Source organism: Phalacrocorax aristotelis, chromosome 4, assembly GCF_949628215.1.
Source record: "Phalacrocorax aristotelis chromosome 4, bGulAri2.1, whole genome shotgun sequence".
Lineage (NCBI taxonomy): Eukaryota > Metazoa > Chordata > Aves > Suliformes > Phalacrocoracidae > Phalacrocorax > Phalacrocorax aristotelis.
Window position 1 is genome coordinate 16,474,204 of NC_134279.1, and position 23,337 is coordinate 16,497,540.

The 23,337-nt window shown below is 38.3% G+C and overlaps 1 protein-coding gene across 1 annotated transcript in view; it reads left to right on the top strand.

The window, feature by feature from the left end:
- LRBA (LPS responsive beige-like anchor protein) overlaps positions 1-23,337 on the top strand; it is a 419,175-nt gene that overhangs the window by 143,879 nt on the left and 251,959 nt on the right. The gene's annotated exons all lie outside the window — the stretch shown is intronic.

A 23,337-nucleotide genomic window follows, 5' to 3' on the forward strand; every position in this document is an offset into this window, starting at 1 on the left:
CCACTAACTTTAATGGAAAAACAGGCTGTGCAGAGCAGCTCAGAACTTGCCAGAATCGGCAAACCGTAGTTTGTGGGGGAAGGAATTTTATCATAGCAATGCTGCTCTTTTCCATAAAGCAAATATCACTGTATGTGGTAAAGCTGCTTAGTGTCACAATCAAGATATAACTCTGAAAAAAACACCTTACTGAAGAGAAATGATAACAGTCTATTATGTGAGAAATGAGAAATTACTTTTTTCTTTTTGTATCATTTGCTATTTCACTTAATCCATCTCTAAAACCATTTCCCCTCTGTTTTACACGCCTCAGTGTGGTTTTGTTATGTTTTTGTATTTTCATCCCACTTAAGGGATTCTGAAGTGAAATAATGGTCTTTGTTTTTATAGACTTGTAACAAAAATATAAGCCTTCTTTGTGAATCGCTTTAGTCATACCTCCAAGTTTGCATCTCAGTTACATCACGTATCTCATTTGCCTGTGCTTTAATTATTGGGTTGTTTACATGAAAATGAAGCTAAATCTGACTAAATTCACTAATATTCTGCTTAAAGAGTACTTAGTCTTTCTTCTGACATGTGATACTACTTGTGGTTTTGTTTTTAAAATGAAGCATTAAGAGATTGAAGGCACATTTGTGCTTAACGTATTTCTAAACTGTTTTTCTCTTAAATCTTTACTTGAAAAAATATTCCCCAAAGATGAAAGCATATTTGTCTTAGACAGTGCTTATGTTCTAAAGGTCATCTGTGTTGGCCCCAGGATTCAAGCTGTGCGTTGTTTAATAACATATCTGCACTTCATCTAGAGCTAGTTACCCCCTCCTGCAAACAGAGATGTTGTAAGATATCTGCAGTACCATTTTGCAATGGTGAAATAGCAGGCATGTTTCATTTATTACATCAAGGGTTTGGCGACAGTCCTGTGGAGATGAAAAGTGCATCTTTTTACTCCATTGCCTGATAATCATTGGAGTGGGACATACTTGACATCTTTTGCTCTGGATTTATGCAGAAGCTCCATGCATGACATGGCATTAGATGAACAGCCCACTTCTTTTCTTCACATGCAAACTATTTGCAAAGGTGCGTGTATGTGGGAAATCTGTGTGAAGGGTTCTGTCATATAAATACGGGCTATCAATGAATACAGTTGTTCAGTGACAACTTCACTATTAGCCTTATTTCAGTCTCAAGACACCTTTTATGATGTCTGGAAGAAATTTACACTGAGCATCAGCTTACATTTTTAATATAGCTCTGAGTTTTGATATGACAACTCTCTAGGATAAGAGTTGGCTGATACTTTTTTAAGTTGATGCTGTTTTGAATCTGTGCTGTCTCTGTATGATGGCTCAAGGGGTTTGACTCATCAGGTTGAACCTAAACAGAAACTAGTGTACTAAAATAGCAGCAGTCTGTTTATCAAGTTTAGTTTTGTTACTGGCTGGAAAAACTTAGATCTAGCATCACTTCTGCAGGGGTGCAAATTGAGGATATACAACAGTTGGATTCTACCAAATGCTTCAGTAGCAAACCTGGTGTCTCACAAGTTAGTGCTAGTGATGTCTTGTGGCAGACTTCAGTCGGCATTACATTTCTTTTGTGGAAGGAGGAACCGTTACTCACATCCGTTCGAATCTACAAGTATCACATCAACAATCAGAAATTCCTGTGTACTGTGTTCCATCCATCCATGGCATGGTCTGGTTTTCACATGACCTGTCAAGTGCGTTTGACTTGTTTTAGCACAATGGTACTTTTGAGCCATGGTGTTCCTCGTAGCTTTTTTAAGTGGTGCTCCAGGCTATAGAAAACTTGCCATTCTTCTGTTGTGCCCAGAAATGGATCTGTCACTTGATTAGACTGGAGTCATTCCATCACTTAATGGGAATGGATCTTTGCTGTGTTGGGCTGCTGATGTGCTGTGTATTGCAACTGGTAGGTAGGTTCTCATTGCATCAATGGTTGTCGATGTTGATGCCTGTGTTTCAGTCCTAACATTCATGTCATGACACACTTACAGGCATGTGACAGGAAGGACTCGCAAATACGAGAAAAGGGCTTTCAAAACAATTGGTACAGTCTTTGATCTGGTTCATTTCTCCAACCTAAGGACCTGTAAGGAAACAGAGTAGCAGATGATGAGCCCAAAGCTAAAGGTTGTTTTGGCTAGCCTGACTGGTGTGGTTCGGTCACCTGCATGCACCTGCTTCCTTCATTTGCTGCTTCATCTTCTATCTGTTCTTGAGAAATGAGTTGGAAGATGGTGTTCTTCTGGTCAGGAAAGAGACTCTGCTTGGTCAGTCTATTGAATACAATATCCTATCTGCCATGGCATATGTCCAGAAAAGAGCAATTGTACAAGGAAGCAGATGGGCTCTACTTTCATAAATTCTGCCTTATCTTATAGAGATCTACAGCTCAGAGACTTCGCAAACCAGACGCGATGTCTTTAATAAATAATGTTGTGATTTTTCTGCTTGAATTAGTGCTGGTTTTGGCTGGGATAGAGTTGATTTTCTTCTTAGTAGCTGGTATGAGGCTGTGTTTTGGATTTGTGCTGGAAACAGCATTGATAACACAGGGATGTTTTAGTTACTGCTGAGCAGGGCTTACAAGGCGTTTTCTGCCCCTCACCCCATCCCACCAGCGAGCGGGCTGGGGGTGCACAAGGAGCCGGGAGGGGACACGGCTGGGACAGCTGAACCCAACTGACCCAAGGGATATTCCATGCCATATGACGGCACGCTCAGCCTATAAAGCTGGGGAAGAGGAAGGAAGGGGGGACATTTGGAGTAATGGCATTTGTCTTCGCAAATAACCCTTATGCGTGATGGAGCCCTGCTTTCCTGGAGATGGCTGAACACCTGCCTGCCCATGGGAAGGAGTGAATGAATTCCTTGTTTTGCTTGTCTTGCATGCGCAGCTTTTGCTTTACCTTTTAAACTCTCTTTATCTCAACCCATGAATTTTTTAACTTCTACTCTTCTGATTCTCTCCCCCATCCCACTCTGAGGGGAGTGAGTGAGCAGCTGTGTGGTGCTTAGCAGCTGGCTGAGGTTAAACCACGACAGAATTTTTCCAATTCCTTTTAAAATTTGATGTAAATATTTTACACCAATAGTGTCCTAAGACAAGGAATTTTCCTGCTGTGATAGTTGAAGAAAGTGAGCAGATCCTGCATACAACAGAAGAGATTAAACAGGTTCTTGGAAAATAGTGTGATCCTATAACATTTAGCCCTTAAGAATGGTATATGCAAATGTGGTTTTGATCACGTTTCAAAGGATTTTGTGATTGTGGTAATCACTAGTTGCAAAACTGCAACTTTTTTTTTTTTTTTTTTTTTTTTTTTAAATGTTTGAGATGAGCAGGCATGGTTCAGATCAGAAGCAAGCTTGGCCAACTGACCTATGGGGAGAAAGGAGATGAGGCTGGTTGAGTGAAGGATGAAGATCCAGAGACAGGTGAGAAGTGTGGCAAGAACTGTTGCCCATTTCTCATTTTTGTTCAGACTTGCATTTCTGGTATTTCAGATCATATATAAAATATTCCATTATAACATTAGGTCAGCAAAAATCCAACCCTCAAATTTCTTTTTAAAGGTATGTAGTATGTTTACTGCTACCTCATTTTAATTCTCCCATTTCTAAAAGTCATGACAAAAATGAGCCTTGCAATATGTGTGTCAGATTTTGGACAGGTTTGCATCATGGTGCTAAAGTGATATAGTCTTATATAATTTATTGGAGAACACTCTTTTTGGTGTTGTGGTTTGTTGGTTTGTTTTTTTTTTTTTAAGGCAATGGCAGTTCTAAAATAAAAAGCAAAATATCTTGTCATCGTTTAAAACTGAAGTCTGGTATTTGGGGTACACAGATGCAGGAGAAAGCAATGGGAAATTTAGAAAAACTTCATAACAAAATTCTGTAGTTATATATTATTGCATAGTATTTGGTTATAAATAGAGTAAGGATGGTCATTGTAAGAGGAAGGAAAAACCTAGGAAAATAGGTAATACTATGAAAGGCATTGCTGAGCTGAACAACTGCCCTTTAGAAATGTGATGCAAGAAAGTATTTGTCATGTAGCATTTTAAAAGTTACACAGGGTTCAGAGGGGAAGGTACCACTCCTATTTGATTCTTAATTCATTGCAAGTACAGGACAGATGTTTTCCTTCCAGAAATGGATTGAGAAGTGTCCACCTATCAATTACACAGAATCACAGAATGGTGGGGGTTGGAAGGGACCTCTAGAGATCATCTTGTCCAACCCCCCTGCTTGAGCAGGCACACCCAGAGCAGGGGGCACAGGGATGCATCCAGGTGGGGTTTTAAATGCCTCCAGGGAAGGGACTCCACAACCTCCCTGGGCAGCCTGTGCCACTGCTCTGGCACCCTCACAGGAAAGAAGTTTTTTCTCATGTTTAGGTTGAACTTCCTGTGTTCCAACTTGAGCCCATTGCCCCTTGTCCTGTCATTGGGCACCACTGAAAACAGCCTAGTCCCATTGTCCTGACACTCACCCTTTAGATACTTCTAAGCATTAATAAGATCCCCTCTCAGTCTTCTCTTCTCCAGGCTGAACAAACCCAAGTCTCTCAGCCTTTCCTCATTAGGGAGATGCTCCAGTCCCCTGATCATCCTGGTAGCTCTCTGCTGGACTTGCTTGAGCAGTTCCGTGTCCTTCTTTAACTGGGGGGCCCAAAACTGGACACAATACTCCAGATGTGGATTCACTAGTTTGGAGTAGAGGGGGAGGATAACCTCCCTCATCCTGCTGGCCACTCTCCTTTTAATACAGCCCAGGATACCGTTGGCCTCCTTGGCCACAGGAGCATATCGCTGGCCTCAGGGTCAGCCTGCTGTCCACCAACACTGCCAGGTCCTTCTCGGCAGAGCCGCTTTCCAGCAGGTGAACCCCCAACCTGTACTGGTACATGGGGTTGTTCCTCCCCAGGTGCAGGACCTTGCACTTGCTTTTGTTGAATTTCATGAAATTCCCCTCTGCCCAGCCTGTCCAGGTCTTGCTGAATGGCAGCACAGCCTTCTGGTGTATCAGCCACTTCTCCCAGCTTGGTATCATCAGCAGGCTTGCTGAGGGTGTGCTCTGTCCCTTCGTCCGGGTGATTGATGAATTCTTTCACAGGCAGGAGACAGAGAAGCAGCAGCAAATGTGGCACATGTTCACTCACCGCATAAGGTCTGATTGGGTCTTTCTTTGCTGTGTCTCCATGTGGTGGGACCCTGCGTTGGTCAGAACATTGAAAGTGTCTATAGCCTTTCAATAAAGTAGGGTGTCCAAAAGCACAGGAAAAGTCTCTAAAGCAAGGGCATGGTTTTTTGCATACTGTTCCAGTTTGTGCGCTTTAGATATGCAGGAAACTCTGAGTGCCTGGGTGAGATAGATTTAAATTAAAAAGATTTGAAAAGAAATCTTTTCTCTCCTCCCTGTGTCTTCTCAAGGCAATTCTCGCTCTTTCAGAAACTTCAAACAAAATGTGTTGAACACTATTTGTGCAGAAACATCTGCACATCCACTTTTGTGTCTGGTGGCAAGAATGGCATCTGTCATCTTGGCTTGGCTATTTTTGTTTCTTTCTGTCAGGAGTCTCTGTCTCCTTTTGCATTGCAGACCCCTCCTTTGCCTCTGCAGTCCTGCACTCTGGAAGCTTCTTCAAACTGGAGGTGCCCAGCTTCCCTCAGGGAAGATGCAACCTCCCACCCTCTCCAGAGGGCTCTTCCTTACAACTCAGCAGCCTGGACAAAGACAAGTCTTCCTCTTTGGTGCCTGACCACTCCTTTTTTTAAGAGGAGATGGTATAAGTAACAGAACAAATCACGAGCAAATCAGTGATGCTGTCTTTCTTCTAAGCTGGTATTGTAAAAACGACAGAAAAAAATTGCTTTGGAGGTGAAGGATTGGTTGTGAGGGGTTTTTCTATGGCTGAATACAAAGGTCAACCTTTTTATTTCTTTTTTTTTCTGATCCTTTCTTCGCCTGTGTTTTCACTGTTACCTCTATAAGTAGTTACATCTATGAATGTAGACGTATGGGGTCCTTTCTTCGCCTGTGTTTTCACTGTTACCTCTATAAGTAGTTACATCTATGAATGTAGACGTATGGGGTCCTTTCTTCGCCTGTGTTTTCACTGTTACCTCTATAAGTAGTTACATCTATGAATGTAGACATATGGGGTCATCACAGGGAGACCTGAGACATACTTACCCATTTTACAATGTGATTAAGCCTCGAAGAAGCCTCATGAAGCAATATTCTGCTGATTTCTCTAATGAGGTGGCAGTGAAGCACATGTTTTTACAGTGAATGTGGAAATGTAAGCATTCCTAGTGTAACTTAAAACCCTTATAACCTTAAATTTTGCCCAGTGTCCCTGAGATTTATATGCACAGGTCTCTTAGGCGTTTTTCAAAATCTCACCCTGAGTGTTTGATAGAGCTGAAAATCCTGAAGAGGAACCTCTTTATGTCTGAATTCCAACCACTAGTTTCATGCTACCACCTAGCCTGCTTTCTAGAAATGACCTTGAAAAATGTGGTGATTCGCACTGACTTAGATTATGTGTGCAGACTGCTGCGGAGTCAGGCCTACGAGAATAATTGGATTTTGTGTGAGGAGGGGGAGGGAATTTTGTACTCTAATTGACTTTATTTTATAATTTATGACAGGAGTGCCCATTGCCTCTGATATGCATCCTGTCTTATATAAATCTCTTCATGTATTTGTGTGTGAATATACATATTTATAGAATTCTAAATATGTAAACCTGCAAGTGTGTTATGCCTGGACTGTTCAAGCATCAGAGTGTTTCATCTTTCTGGTGAAGGTTTAGCTTGCTATTGGATGGCACTACTGGTTTTTGACCAGAATGTTTTTTTTTTTTTCTTCTTTTTCTGGAAGAGTCTCATGAAGGACTAGGAAAATGAGTGAAAAGGTACTATACAGAACCATTAATAATGTTGCACATCATGAGCGTGTGTAGAGGAGCGATGGACAGTGCCACACAAGAATTTTCAGAAAACCTCCTAGAATGGATGGTCAAGGATTTTTCATTATGAGTCTGTGAGGAAAATGGACACCTTGGTAATTTTTTCAGTAACATGTAACTGCTGCTGTAATTTACAAACTAACCTGACTCCTCAAAGTGTCTTTTTTTTTAAAGGTTGTGTGGTGTCATTCCCTTGAATTTTTGGTCTTTTTTCAAATTCTTGTCATCCATAGAAATATAAAGTGCTGGCATTCTTGTTATTGGCTGTTTCTGTTGATTAACTGGGAATTTCACATGACTTTCCCTTTGCATTTGTTATAAATCATGCTAGGCAGCTAACTTCTCTGCATGATTTCTCTTCAATAATTAAATCTAGCATTTCCAGCTGCTGTAAAATTTGTTGCCCTTTTCTGTTCAGTTATGTTTTTTCATGCGGAAGACTTGGACTTCCTCACAGTTTTAATTCTTATTCAGTATCAATTTATAGGCTGTATGCAATAAACTGAATGTTTTACTTCATGGCTTATGCTGAGAAATGAATCTTAATGTTAATACAAGTATTGCCTTAACAGAGATAAGATGCAAGGCTCGGCAAACGTTCCAATAGTGACTTGGATGTAGGTATTTCCTTTTTGTTTCCTTGGCAGAAAACAAAATTCAGTGGTTCCGTTGATTGATAATCATGTGTATTCTGCACCTTTTCCCCTTTGATGTACTAAATATTAAATGTTAGAAGATGTTATTAGTATTAGAGGAAGTAACTAAAAAGTACTGCAAATCAATTATGGCAGAATACCCATAAGTCAAAGAGAATGTTTGAGAGCCCTTGAAAGAATTATGAAAAGGTATTTGGTTTCTTTGTAGTTTCTGTAGATGGTTGTTACTTCTACATGTAACAAACAGTTACTGCGGCAAAGAAAGTTTTAATCCTTGACTAAGTCCCTTGTCTCCATATACTTTTCCAGTGTTTTTAATAAAAGCTGCTTTGTTATAGAACTCATGCATCAAATAATCTTTCTGTGGCTCTTACAATATCCTTTTGTAGGAAGTGTTATTCAACACACTTGATGGGAGTGACCTTATTTATTAGAACAAAAGATTTTGGGATGCTTTCAGTGGGTATTCTCTCTAGTAGTGTGGGTCATCAGCAATGAATCTTTACAGAACATATGAAGATAATGGATAGTGCAAGTTGTAGGCATCCTGTAGCAATGTAACCAAAAGTTATAGTCCATAAGATTTCAAAAACCGTAATGTCACAACACAAAGGAGGTTAGATGTACCAGCACAGAAAAATAAGGCTTCACACATTTTGTTATGAATGGGCTTAACTCTCAAATTCAGATTTTTAAATAACTGCTGCCCTTTGCATTGGGCAGGTCAGGAATTACAGCACCATCTGTCGGTAGAAGGAAGAAAAATGTTGACTTTGGTTTCTAAACACTTTTTTTGAGGGCTTTTCAACAGAGTGCTGAGCATGGAAGAGTTTTATTTTTTCCATTGGAGGATTAACCAGTTTTGTGCTGCTGCAGTATGTTGACAAGTACCAAACTGGAAAATTGAATTTCTCATATTCCTGAGATAGCAGTTTTTAGGATTCATTGTCTCATGTAAATCAAAGGATACTGAAATGAGAACTCCATTTTCCATTTGAACATGGAAACATTTTCCCTGTGGTCTGGGAAGTGTGGGGATAGAGCATTGCCTGATTATGAAAGAAGGAGTGAAAAATTGTGGTTTCTTTTTCACTGTGCTTTAATAAGCAATGGGAGGATGCTGAATGCTGAGACATCTTTTTTGTTATATTTTGATTTTAAATCAAAATACATTACAGAAATATGTCTAAGAGCTATGAAAGATATAATAATATTATTTCTGAAACCGCTTGAAAGAAAATTCATTATAGAACTACTCTCTCCTATAGACTTTTCTGATGAAACAAGAAGTGATGCTGTCTTCATTACTGTTTTTGGATAATATTTTTGGCAAATTATGAGGAAAAACTATGTGAAGAGTTAAATCTAATAAGTATCAACGTATTATTGGGCTTTTCAAATCATGTTGAATACAGAAATGAAATAGATTGATAACGGTAGATATTTCATATACATAAAAACTATTCTCCTTTTTCGGATGCTAATGAAATTTATTACTTTATAAATAATGTGTAGTATTTAGCAGTATCTTGGGGAAACTTTTCCACATTTTATAATCTATGCTATGTTTCATTTACATACTAAGTGTAATTTGAAAAAAAAATTCCAGGAATGTCACGAAGATAGGATTCTTTTCTGCACAGCGTTTTACAATATTAGCTGTATGAGGTTTTAACTTCTTATGGCCTTTTTTCTCTTCTTTTGCATCTACTTACATTTCACTTGCTGTGAATTATAAACTCTCCTTTGTTCTAAAAACTTTTTACCCCCTCTTGTAAGTACTGTTACAGCTGATTATTTTCACTAGAGATTATCAGTGGTCTTAATTAACCTACTCTCCATGGCTCTGGAAGTCTTAGCAGAACATGCTCTGGAATTCTTGTTATTTTAGCATTTGTAGACCCTGGAAACCTAAAAAAACCTCTGTCAGAAGGAGCCAAAGTCTCAATTCCTGTAACCACTTATATCTTATAATTTTGCCCTGCTACTTTAATGGCTGAATTGAAACAGCATAGGCATGAGGAAGATGGGGTGATTAGAAGAAGGGAGAGCAGCATTGATGCTTCTGTTGTGATCTTTCTTCTGCTAGACTGGGAAAAGACATTCCTTTTTGAACTTATCTTTTGCTGTGGCAGTGCCTTAACTGTGATTTTTTTGTGTGTGTGTGAGATCCGTAATCGTAAGGTTGACAGGGTGGTTTGCTTTTGGTGTTTTGTGATTTTTTTAAAAATTTATTTAGCTTGCTAGCTAGCTAAGTACCACACAAAATCTAGAATATAAGTTAGTGCATTCTTACAAGATTCATCAACATAAATAAGTTAATGTCTAAACAGCGCTTTATAACGAGCGGTTTCTGTTTGTTCTTTCTTCTTTTTAATTACAAATGTGGTTTCAAAGTTGTTACTTAAGTTCTTTGGAAGAATAACTCTTAAAGTAAAATTATACACTGTAAGAAGTGAGTAAAATATAATTATACTGTGGAATATCTCCTCCAGAGCAATGACTTTAATGAGTTACTTCTAAGCGGTCATGTGTTAGGAAGAAAAAAAATACAGGAATATGAATGTCTGGTCTTATATTAATATGTGCCAGGTTTATATAGGTAAGTTCTACTTATCGCAGTTAATTCTTTGTGAGTACTGACTTGTGATGGGAATTGCTCAAATACTCAGATAAACACCTCTTAGTTATTAGGGTATTATATAGCCATGGGTTCTGCCAGTTTTCTGGAATAGGAAACAATTTGGCAGTAAACTTGAATAACTTGAACTTTGTTTAAAGCATTCAAAATCCAAAGTCATTTAGGATGTTACCGCAATCCTCTTGGAAATTCCATTCCCTTTTTTATTGGTCTACATTAATAATGCTGTTCTTTTATTTCACAGAATAAGTTTGCCGAAACTCAAGAAAAGCTGTACTGGGTTAGACCAAAAATCCATCAGACTTTGTATTCTGTATCTAACAGAGTTGAATAGTACGTGCCTAGGGACAAGTGTAAGAACGATGCAGGTATGCAGGGCTGCTTCCTTGGTTCTACCAGGTGTCAGGGATCGCAATTTGGACAAAGATTTGCAGTTCTCTCTATGAATTTCACCTATTGTTTTATCTCCCAGTCATTGTATTAGCGCTTTTCATGTTTGATTGTTGTTTTTACTACCTTGAATTACTTACAGCTATCAGCAAGATTTTACAGCTCTTCCACTCTCCAGTCGTTTCTGAATACATTTAATAACACAGTGGGATTCAATTAATGATTTCCCTTCACTTTGAAAACTAGCTATTCTCTTTGAAACCTGTTTCCTTTGTTTTAATCCATTTTTATCAACATAAGGATGCACCTATATGCCCTACACCATCCTGCCTTTCTTTAAATATCTTTTTGGCATTCAGACAGTGGACCTTATGAACTGGATCTTTCTTGTCTGTGTCTCCAGTGGCTTGTAGAAAGAAATCTAATGAAGCATGACTTTCCTGTACAAAACCAATGATGACTCTTGCCAATGTGTTGATTCCATTGTTTGCTTTTTGCTTTAAACATAGCTGCCAATTTGCCTTTTATAAATTTCAGACTTATTGCCCTGTAGTTCCCTGCTGTCCTCCAGACTCCATTTGGCGTATTTCATTCTTCTGGCACTGAGGCAGTTTGAACAACAACACTGTAGCTAATGGCTCAGCTGCATTCATCCCCGAATTCTTCTAGATCACCTGAGTGAATACCGTCTGGTCCTAGCAGTTGGTCACTTGTCAGTTTTCTTTTGTAACTTCTCTGCTAGCACTTCTCTGTGGTGGTCTTGTATTCCAAGAGCTCTTTTAGTTCTTTGATCTTCTATTAGCTCTACAGAGATACCGTAATGGCTTACAGCTCCTGATTTGTTTGAAAAATAGTTTATTACTGCCTTTTATGCCTGTATGCAAGTGTTCCTCAAACTCTTTTGGCTTGTTAATTCAGTTTTAAAAACTAACATACCATAGTTGACATAGTTTTCTGTTTTCCTTCTTTGAATGGACTTCTTGAAGAATGCTATTCTCTTACAGCCGTCTTTCTCTGCAGTTAAACCATTCCAACTTTTTTTTGTCTCTTAAAAAGCCTTTTGATGGATGGTGTATGTTTCCTTTGAACCCCTAATATTGTATCTTTTTATACAGTTTTTGTGTTGTGTATAAAAACATTTTCCATGTTTTGCTGCATCTTTTTATGCTCGTAATATGAAAACTAAGCTAGCTAGCTAAGAATTTCTTGCTTCAAATTAGATGTTCCCATCAGAAATGTTGTTGTTCTCACCTATTCAAGAAAAATAAATCAGTAGTGTTTACCTTGTTTATTATTCAGGTACCGACTTTTATAGTAGCTCATGCCAGGCAGTGATTCTAAAATACTCTTGACTGAAGTAATACAGTGTTCTACAGTGTAAATTTGTACCATTGACAAAGCAAATATCCTATTGTGCTTGACCGGAGATTTTTTCTAAAATTTCTGTCCAAAGGTAGCTCGTATTACTTTTGTACCTTTTTAACAACAGTGCTAGGAGTTGTTCAACTTTGAAGAAAAAACACTGGTGACAGCACACATCTCTCCTATGTGCTTTATTATAGATTAGTTTGATGTAAATGAGAAAGACATTGTATTAAAACAGTTCTGATATTGGTGCTGACAAGGTCAGAAAAGGTCTTCAGGGTCCGAATACCCAAAGGTGTTTTTTCTCAGTATTCCAGCTGGTAGGTTGGACTTAAATATTCTGCTCAATTGTTAACTTTTTGGAATTTATTTTAAATTTTATTTTGTGTTCAGCATATATTTCTTTGGTATTATGTGATTATTGTCTTTTGGCTTCACTGGTCTTTTTTCTTTAGTTTTTCTTATTTTTGCCTTTTTTATCTATTATTTATCACATCTCCTCACTTCAGTTTACTAGGCTATATGAGTTCTATTCATCCAAAATTTTTCTTTAAGGTGATGTCTGCAAACTCTAGATCATCCTAGTAGTTTTAATCTGTGTCTGTTCTTGGAAGATTGATTCCTACTGGAATGTGATGAGCCCTCCCACCATTCTGATATTTGAAGTTCGGAGACTTCTGATTTTTGCTTGGATGTAGTCTGAGTCATACAACCTGCTGCTGGTACTGGCATGTGCCAGTGGTGTACAGATTCAGCAGATCTGTGATATTCTGAATTGATAATATTCTGCAGGTTCAACAAGTCTGCCAGTCCCTAGAGTTTACCAGCTCTTGGGAAACTTTTACACATGAGCTTCTCAGCATGCACGCACTATTTCTTTAGCCTGCTTTTTCCTGTTGACTCTCTCCATCTAATGTTGTAAGAATCTATATAATCCATTCACGCAAAGTCACCTAGAGAGGGTCCTTTATAGCACATGATTTTGCAGAAATCTCCTATCCCTCCCGGGTTGACTGGTTTTTTCCCCACCTTGAAGAAACCTACTGTTACTTAGTTATTCCTTCTCTGGCAGTGATTCCAATTCTGAATCCTTCCGTACTACTTCTCAGTTCTATCATATTTTCTCATGGAAGATCCAAAACTGCACCCAGCATTCCAGATACGGACACACCGGGAATTTGTAAATACACAATGTTTTCTGTGTTGCTCTCTTCACAGTGATTCCTAATTCTTTAGTTGATTCCTGCATGCTTGTTGATTATCCTGTACCGAGCTGATGATTTCATAGATCTGTCATTGATAATACCAACTCATTATGGCAAAAAGAAGTCAAGATAAAGGTGAACTGAGTCCATCATTTTATATCTAAAATGAGATTCTTTCCTACATTTCTTTTATCTACACTGAAGTTCCTGTGCTATTTTATTACCGTGATGACTTGGTCTTCCAAGCTCCCCCTCCAGTTCCTCGCAGCTCCTTCATGATTATACAACTCTGAATAGCTTAGTATCAGCAACGAACTTTGTCACTGCATTATTCAGTCATTCTTCAGACTTTTTTTTACCTCTATGTTGAACAGCCTGAAACCATCACAAACTGACAGGAATTGTACAGGTAATGTTAGTTTGACCAGAACCTTATCTAGTATTTTCTCGCATCTCCCTCAGGAAGTAGCTTTTCTGATTCTTGTCATTTACCCTTCCTTTGGCTGCTTTATGTTTTGCTTTTCTTTTGTGATGTTGGTCTAGATAAGTCATTTTACCTTCCTAAAATGTGACTTTCAAAATCAAAGTAGTTTGCTCACATGAGTGGAGAATTTGTTCTTACTGATATTTTAAGAGCTTTAAGGAAATTAAAAGTTAGAATATATCTCTGTTGATATTATTTGTACAGTTAACACTTCCATTGAAGGCGAAAATATAAATGTCAAAACCATTCTAAAAAATGGCAATTACAGCATGAGAAGATAGGTTTAGTTTTTGTATACCTACAGGAACCTGAAACTGCTGTGACACTTTTTTTTTGTGTGTGTGTTTCTGCTAAAACAGAATAATGCATCAAACAGTTTATAATAGCATTAACTTCCAGATAAAATATTTTCAACCAGTCTTTATAATTCCAGAATTAGTGGAAACATTTATGTCTTTAGATTCTTCCATCAAGGCACAGGGAAGTGAATTATTGAAAAGATAAAAATAAATTTGTTTGCTTTCTGTCAGAGTTCATATCCACAGCCAACCTTGATAGAAGACCAGAATGATTTAGACAAGTTTGCTTTGGAGATTCATAACATATGCTTGCTGGACAGAATTGAGTTATCTCTGCTCTGGAGAGTAAGTTATTGTAGCAGGAGCTGACAGAGATGAAGATAACTGAGGGAAATTCAATTACCTTTTAGTGTTTTCCTTCTAATAGGATTCTTAATGTGAAAAAGATCCTTAGATGATGCGCTTATGTTGCTTTGTGAGATCTGCTTTGATACCTGCATCCAGAATAAAGTGAACTCTTCTTTTCAGGCCTTCATTAAGGGTGAAATATGCATCCGATTACTAAATGGGTGTTAACTTTTGATCCCACATATTGTAATTTGTAGCCCAGATGTATTTGACAGTCTTTTGGTAGTAGTCTTGAATATTCTCTCAAATGCAATTTCATTTTGAAAAATATTCTTTTCCTGTGAGAAGCTTGTTTATAACAGGAATTGAAGAAAGAGGTAACAAAACTGTAAAATATTTCCCTACATTCTAGTTCTGTTTCTGCATGTTTGTTTTCTCATTTGACTTTTCCTGGCAAAAGTACCTGAGTCGCAAATACAGCTTATGATTGACCTGAGTTCAGGCTGTTGGGTTAAAGCCCAGCCCACTTGATTATAGCTGGGTTTCATGTGAAACCTCTGAAGTTACCAGGGTAGACTGGTGCATACAGGTATTAGGATGTTATTATTTGCGTTACCTGTAAAATTTCAGGTTTTTTATAATGGCTTATGGTTGAAATGAAAATTTAGAAGTGACTGTGTGAAGCTAGCTCATTGTGCAGCTCTGTGCATGCAAACATAGTGTACAAGTTTGCGTACCTACAATATGCTTTCTTTTACTGACCCATTAAACTACTGTCTGTAGCTGAATGTTGTTATATGTATATCCTTGAAAAGATTTTATTTTTAAAACTCTGACCCTTATCAGCTTTGGAAGGTAAAGCCCACTTTTTATCTGGAGGATTTGTCCAAGCACCTGCATACTGATATTTCTGTAAAAGAAACAAGTATCTTCATGTTAGATTTATTTGCAAACCCAAAATAGGTTTGGATGCGCCTAAAAGCTGTAGCAAACCTGACCTACAGAGGTCTATATTGAAAATCTAGTCCATAGTTTGAGTAGTTACTTGTCTCGACCTATGGCTGCTTGATTATATAAGCTTCAGACACACTTGTCATTAGCTTGTTTGTACTCAAATTGTAGTATGCATAGTCTCATCTTGTAGTTAATGCAGTCTCCTCATTTAGGCATGACAAAGTTTGATTCATGCAGGTTTATTTTTTGATTTTCATAAGCCACCTTCATGAACATCAACTTTGGGGCAATATGGGAAATAAAACATTAAAGCATATGCATTAGGATACTGGGATCTTTAGAAAAGTTCATCAATAGAGCCCGAAGGCATTTGCAGTTAAGTTTTTTCAATGTTACCTATATTTCTTAGTCACATAGAGTATTTTTCATTTTCATTTATTAGAATGTTATTGAGGTGGAAGTTGTGCAAAATATTGCATCTAGTATAATAGTTTATCCTGAATCGGTATTTCTCATTCCAGTGAAAGCTTCAGACTTTCATTGAGAATGCTCTGTTCTGAATACAAAATATAGTTACTGTGCTGAAATAAATACCTTCATGAGTGATGGTTAAAAAGAGACAGTAATTGTTTAAATAAGGATTTTACAATTAAAATGCTAAAATGATCTTTATTTTGTAGTAGATGGGGCTTGAAGTCTGTTTGGGATCCAGGGAGGGAAACGGTGGAGAACTGGAAAGCCACACCCAACCAAGGGTGACATTCCTGTTAATCTTTTATAAAGGTAGCGTTTTATTTCTGAGTATATAGCTTGCCAGGAAAAGGAACAAGACTGCACTAATCAGAATTCTTAACAGGAACTGAAAGGTCCTTTCACATTGCAAAGCAGTGAGATAGAAGTGGCAGTCCAGCTTTTAATCTTAACTTTCCTATATTAGCTTTTAAATGGAAACGCTATAATAGATTATTTTGAATATTTTTCTTCCTGCTTCATATGATTCTTTTATAGAAATGTTTACAGAATTAGTCCATCTACTGATTTTTCTCTTTGACCTAAACAGGAGAAAACTGAGCCAATCCCTTTGAGATGGTCTTAGATCATGAAAAGGAACATCTGTCAGGCAGATAAGTTGCTCTTCAGATGTTCACTGTGTCGGGGAAGGTGCCAAGTGACTTAGAGACCTCTGGAGTTCACTGTTAATCTGAAGTCCTACTGGAAGTGGCATAGTCAATCCTTAAAAAGTCTTACAATTCAGAAAACCAAATTGTCCTCACTGTTCTGTTTCACACGAGGAGGAAGATACTTTTTCTGATACCTTCTTCACCACTCCTCCCTCCCATCTTTTTCCTGCTCACATTTCTAGGTCCCTGTTGTTAATTCACTTTTTTAGAAAATGCATATTCAAAGATTTCTGGCCATCTTAAAAGATTTTAGATATCTCTTGGAAGGCAATTACAGTTACTGTAGTGATGAACAGTGCAAGAGCTTTGGTCATTGTCACACTTTTTTTTTTCTTTGTGTCCTAATGAGAAGATACTGTGGGGTTTGGTTGTGGTTGTTTTTTTTGTTGGTTTGGGTTTTTTTTTCGTTGCTGTTGTTGTTTGTTTGTCAAAAATTTGTTGGAACAACTTCAGGGTCTAAGTAGTAATGCCAAGGTTATGGCATAATGGATTTTACAATGTTTGTGCTTCTTCCATCCTCCTCCCTGCCTGTCCTTGTGGAAGCTTGGGATTTAAATATCATCAAACTACCCTGAATTTTGTGTTGCCTTTAAAGCAATTTGAGATTCCATCTTTTGTGACCGATGCTAATTCTTGCCTCAGAAATATTTGAGGAAGGTGACAGGCAAAGCAAGCGAAATGCTCAGTTATTGGATGGGTTACTATATTGTAGAGAACATATGGCAGTTGTGAAGCAGATTTTGTCATAACTTGGAACTAGAGACTTAAAATACACGGTCAGGATTCCGCGAGGGCCGGCAGTGCCCCGCAGGGTCTAAGTTGGGCACCCACTGCAGTACCACAGCCTCCTGGCAGAACCTCACCAAGCATCTCCAACCTGTCACTCACCATGAGAACAGCAGGATAGCTCTGCGGGAGGGTGACCAGGGCCAGGCCAGACCCCCCATGATAGGGCAGGGCCACGGGGTCAGGGCCAGCCTGAGGCTAGGAAGCCCTCTTGCCCCATGGCCGGGGGCCTGGGGAGAATCAGGGACCCCACAGCAAAGCAGTGGGTGTCGCTAGGATGGGGGGCTGGCCCTGGCCTCTGGCCAGGCTGTGGGGCAGCCTCTCTCCACTGCCACCAGCAGGAGAGGGCCGTCCTCAGCTGCACTGGCTCTATGCTGGCCCTCAGCCCTGGGAGGACCTTATGCCACTTACAGACATCTCTAAGTTATCCTACCATTAGTCCTGAATGTGTTAAATATTTACAGAAGAAAAAGTCAGGTATTCTGACTTCTGAAATATTGTTGCTTATTTTTCCTATGCCACCTGTTATAAAGCCCAAATATCTCCTTTCTAAGCAGTTGTTGATAGCCTTGAAGCCAGCATCACCCGAATTGGCATTGGACCAACACTGTTTTGCAAGGCAATTTCATACAGTTGGCAGCAGAGGAGGGGGGAATGTTTCTCAGGTTATTTTTGAATGGCAGTTTTTTGAATCTACTCAGAAATTCGGAATATTAGAAGTAGAAAAAGGTAGATTATTGGCTTGAGTGTAATTGAAACTGTTAAAGTGTGTGAGAAATGTTACATGGCGCTTTGGTATGTCTAATTGTCACATGCATTTTATATAATGTTTTATATCATTTCAGTAGTTTGTTTCCTTTTTATGCATCCTTGTGGAAGCTGGTGATTTTGATTAGTTGCTGTACTTTCTTTCAATACCTATAATGTTAATGAGTGAACTGTAATTCACACCAAATCCTGGATTCTTGTTTTCAAATTCCCCAGAATTTGTGTTGCTTTTTTACCCTATGTGGCTATTGTGCTCTAAATATAACAAGCTTAAGTACTGTATTTTTTATTTTACATTGAATTAAAGTCAATTAGTGAAATCCAGTTAAGCAGGATTTGTGCACTTGTACTGTCTAATCTGTTTTGTGCCATTACACTGACATCCATGAGTTCAGCTGTTTGTAACAAATGCGGATAACTGTTATCAGGGGGTAGTATGAAAAAACCCTCATACCATTTAAAACAAAACAAAACAGAAACAACCAGACAGAAAAACCTTGCACAATGAGCTGGAACAAAGCCAAAAGTAAAACTCAGCAAGAACATCAGAGCCTTGGAATAGGAGGTTTCACAAGTTCTGGTATTTAATTTTGAAATTAGAAATAATCAGAAAACTCATGAAATGGATATTATACATTCTTCTTACATAAATGAGTTTGTCTATGAAGTGTTCTTTTCTTTTTCTTTTTAATATTGACAACAAGAAGGATGATTCCAGTAGAAACTGCTTGTTGCTACATAGTACTTCATTTCTCTGAAGGTAGCATCTGTGGTAGTTGCAACAGTGACTCTTGCATCATTGCAGTCTTTTCATTTAAACCAAGTGAGCAGGAAAATATAAATTTTAAAGTAATTGTTATGGAGTATTTTCAGTCCTTGCTACATATTGCTCAGTATAAGGATCTAGAGTTACATGAATGAGTGTTTTTAAGTTAGATGGCTGTAAATTAAAGCAGAGACTCTTGTCTTATCACACTTTGAATAGTCAGAATATTTCAAATGCTGTCATTATATGGATAATAAAATCACACAGTTTTAAAAAGAAGTTAAATTATCCTCCCCCAACAATTTTTAGAGCCAAATGTCAGTGTTTCAAGTGTGTTAGAACTTTTTCAGAATAAAAAATGTTAATTAAAACCCAAACATATTCATACCTATCTCGTGCTGTTCTGAAATTCCAAAACTGTGTTACATAAATGCATGAGAACCAATCACAAAGGAAGAAGCCTCATACACTAGTTGGAATGAAATACAAAACGTAGGCTACTGAAAAAAGGAAAGGGAAGGAATAAAGTTAAAATAATTTGCCTCTGATAGTTTGATGCTGTAGGAATTCTGACAGGAGGCTTTAAGTTAAGGCAGAGGTTAAGCTAAAGCTGGGATTAATGTTTGGAAACATTAACATGTTTCCAAAGTAAGTGGCTAGGAATGATTTTAAAGAATAACTGCTATAAGAGGCCATATTGTAATAATCATTCCCATTTGTTTCTGGATTTTTTAATTAATTTTTGCCATTTCATCATCATCTTATTCAAAATATCCTGCTTTTAAAATACTTGGTCCTCCAAAGTATAAGCCTCTTGAGAATCTTAGTTTACCAAAAGGTGAAGAGCAGGTTTGGAGTGGAAGTTAGAAACTTGTGAATCAGCAGCACTGAGTATATTATTTTTGAGTAGGTTTTTAAATAAAATCCCATGTAATACTACTTTTTTTCACAGATTCTCTGATAGTGATTTGAAATTCCTCTGACAAAAGAAGCAGCCCTTAATACTTTCAATTAATAATGAATTAAAATGTTTCTGCAGATAGAGATGAAGGTACAGTGACTTAATGGCGGAAAGTAAAGGTTTTCTTCTGTGTGTGGGAAGGAAATGCTTTGCCAGCAATCATGTTTGTCCTATTTAGCAGTGTTGCTCAAGGATATGTGGCAGTCAAGGTGATCACTCTCCATTTTGAGAGGCTGAAAAGGTCCTGAACTGTCAGAGATCAAATCCACTAAATTAGCTCTTGGAGCAAGCATGATACAAGCTGGTGAAGGACAGATGGCTTACCTTTTGGGGTGTGTGTTTATGTTCATGTCTGAATGTTTCTTAGCTGAGGTTTCACAAAAGGTTTACCAAATATGGCACAGAACACTTTTAAAGTGCCTTCTGTTGCTGGGGCAGAATAAGTGATTTGTTCCTACATCTACCTTAATTACTATTAAGTATCCCTCTGTATACATTGATTTTATTGTGTGCTGATGGTATTTCTCCCTTTGTTTGTTCTTAATGTCTAGTGAGTACTAGACTACTATACAGAGAATACTTTCAAAACATGCCTTTGATTCTGTTATCAGAGTACAGAACAAAGTTATAGAAAGGCAAACTACAATTTTTTTTTTTTTAAGTGACATCTTAAGGAGTCCAGTCATGTCTGAAACCAGTGTGGTATCCAAAGTACTGAAGCTTATTAGAGATGTGCTTGTCATTGGCGTGCAACCAGTCATGGCAAGATAGGAAACCATTACGCCTAAGTGTCTTGTTATCTCAAACTAATGTGATTTCTCTGTTCTTTGTTCATGAGTTGGTATATTTTGATACATTCTGAAGCTCCTGGATTAAAATCAGAGTTGTGTTCTCCAACTAAGACACTAAACAGGGAAAGCTGAAAAGTGCTGAGGGGAACTATGTAGAAAATAGAAATAGAAACACAGACCCCAGGCTGGAGGGATATCTCAAGGGGCTAATCTTTCCTTCTTTTCGAAATCTGGAACTTCACATAATCTTGGAAACTGTTTATGTAGAGATTTTGGCTGGAAATGAATTTGCTTGGCATGTGTTTTGTGAATTTGTAAGGAGATTTAGTGAGTGTGATGTAGCAGCAATATCAAACAATAAATAACAAAATCAGCAGAGGTATGTTGATTATTTTTGCATTGTATTCTCCATATAATATAAATGTGAGTTCTTATGTGATAATAAAAATGAGCCCTATATGAGAATAAACATTCCTGTAAGGTAGGTGTTGAGACAATTAACACAGGTCATGTGTTAAATACTAATATACCTAAGTATTTATAGCTGTGTCTTTGATAGCTATACAAATTAAAGAATTTTAACTCATGCAAATGCCTTTCACTTTGTTATAGCCAGAGACTGAAGCCACACTTTTACCTGTAAGTGGCACAAGATATTTTGTAATAAGGTTCCAAATTATCTTTTGGTTTACCTGCTTATAATCTAAATCATTCTGGCTAATTTTTCCTATTCTATGTGCTCTTGAAGGTTGAATTATTTTAAGGTTTAGATTTTTTTTTCTTGGCTTGGAAAAGAAGATTGGTAAAATGTTTCCAAATTAAAACATTAAAAAAAATAACTACTTTTTATTTAATTGAGAATATCCATTTTTCCATGTTTTGAGGTATTATTTTTTCCCCACTGTCAGAAATGTACCTTTTGCCCCTATTATGAAAAATTATTCAGAATTCATCTGACACAAAACTTGTAAAAAATTGCTGTTTATGTAGTACCTCTAAGGGCTTATTAATTAGTAAGTTGCATTGTTCAAAAATACTCAACAGTGTGTGTTACCTGCTCTTAGAGATTTAATTTACTGTTTATCCGTGCTGTCTGAACTGCATGTGACTCTGAATCTGTTCAAGTGTCACTCCCATGCCAAGTCTTGGTGCTGTAAGTTGTAAAAGAGCTATGCTGGCAGTAGGGTGTCTGGAAGCCTGAATCCTAGGGAGGTTATTATTTGGCCGCTGGGGCCAAAGCTGCTGGACTACTTCCTACTTACCTTACAGATAACAGAGGCCCTCACTGTGCCTCACTGGAACAAGACAGTGGGAGAGGTGGTGGTCACAGTTAGTGAATGAGAATATTTCAGACCTTTAGTTTGCTGGGGTTTACTAGAAATGTGCCATCTGGCCCCTGGTCACACAAAGATTTTCAGAAGATCTTGAAGAATGGATTGAAAGTCACAGCAAGAGTTATTTGGCAAATGATTCTGAACTGACAGTGCCACATTACAGTGGATGATAACTATTTCCACTATTCCCCTGGGCTGCATTAAAAGGAGAGTGGCCAGCAGATCGAGAGCGGTTATCCTCCCCCTCTACTCTACCCTAGTGAGGCCACATTTGGAGTACTGTGTCCAGTTCTGGGCCTACCTGCCCCGTTCAAGAAGGACGTGGAACTGCTCGAGCAAGTCCAGCAGAGAGCTACCAGGATGATCAGGGGACTGGAGCATCTCCCTAATGAGGAAAGGCTGAGAGACTTGGGTTTGTTCAGCCTGGAGAAGAGAAGACTGAGAGGGGATCTTATTAATGCTTAGAAGTATCTAAAGGGTGAGTGTCAGGACAATGGGACTAGGCTGTTTTCAGTGGTGCCCAATGACAGGACAAGGGGCAATGGGCTCAAGTTGGAACACAGGAAGTTCAACCTAAACATGAGAAAAAACTTCTTTCCTGTGAGGGTGCCAGAGCAGTGGCACAGGCTGCACAGGGAGGCTGTGGAGTCTCCTTCCCTGGAGACATCCAAACCCCGCCTGGATGTGTTCCTGTGCCCCTGGCTCTGGGTGTGCCTGCTCAAGCAGGGGGGTTGGACAAGATGATCTCCAGAGGTCCCTTCCAACCCCTACCATTCTATGATTCCGCTTAGTACTCTGTACAGAGCACTGTACTGTACAGAGGGGAGGAAGTGTCCTGATGCTATTGCTAGAATAAGGTACTAATAGCAAGAACAAAAGGTGAAGTTTTGGCAGGTAATATGGGAAAGAATCTGCAGATAAAAGAGAAGAACAAAAGGAAAAGCTGGGGAGCATTGGAAGTAGAACTGGAACAGTTCCATAGGCCAGTTGCCACAGCACCTTTGGAGATTGGAACTAAATATTGTATTTCTCTTCTGGCAGTAACAAGTTGCTTACACATCTTTAACTTCTGGTTACAGATAAGGTAATAATCAAATACTGCTTTGCATTCGTTGAAGTGATAGAAATCTTCATAATTGGCCCACTTTGAGACTGCTATATATGTTTTCACATGATTAAAAGGTATTTTCCCCTTTTTAAAATTCAAGTTGCATACACTGCAAATTAAAATATGAAAAGATTCCAAAACTGAATATCTAACAGTTAAGAAAATCAGAGCAGTGCAACCTTAATTTGGCCCTCACTAAGCATGCGCAGTGAGTCCTTAGGTTATGTGAGTGTAAGTCTCATTTGCTGGACGGAGTGGATGTTCCTTATTTTATAAGTGAATTTGT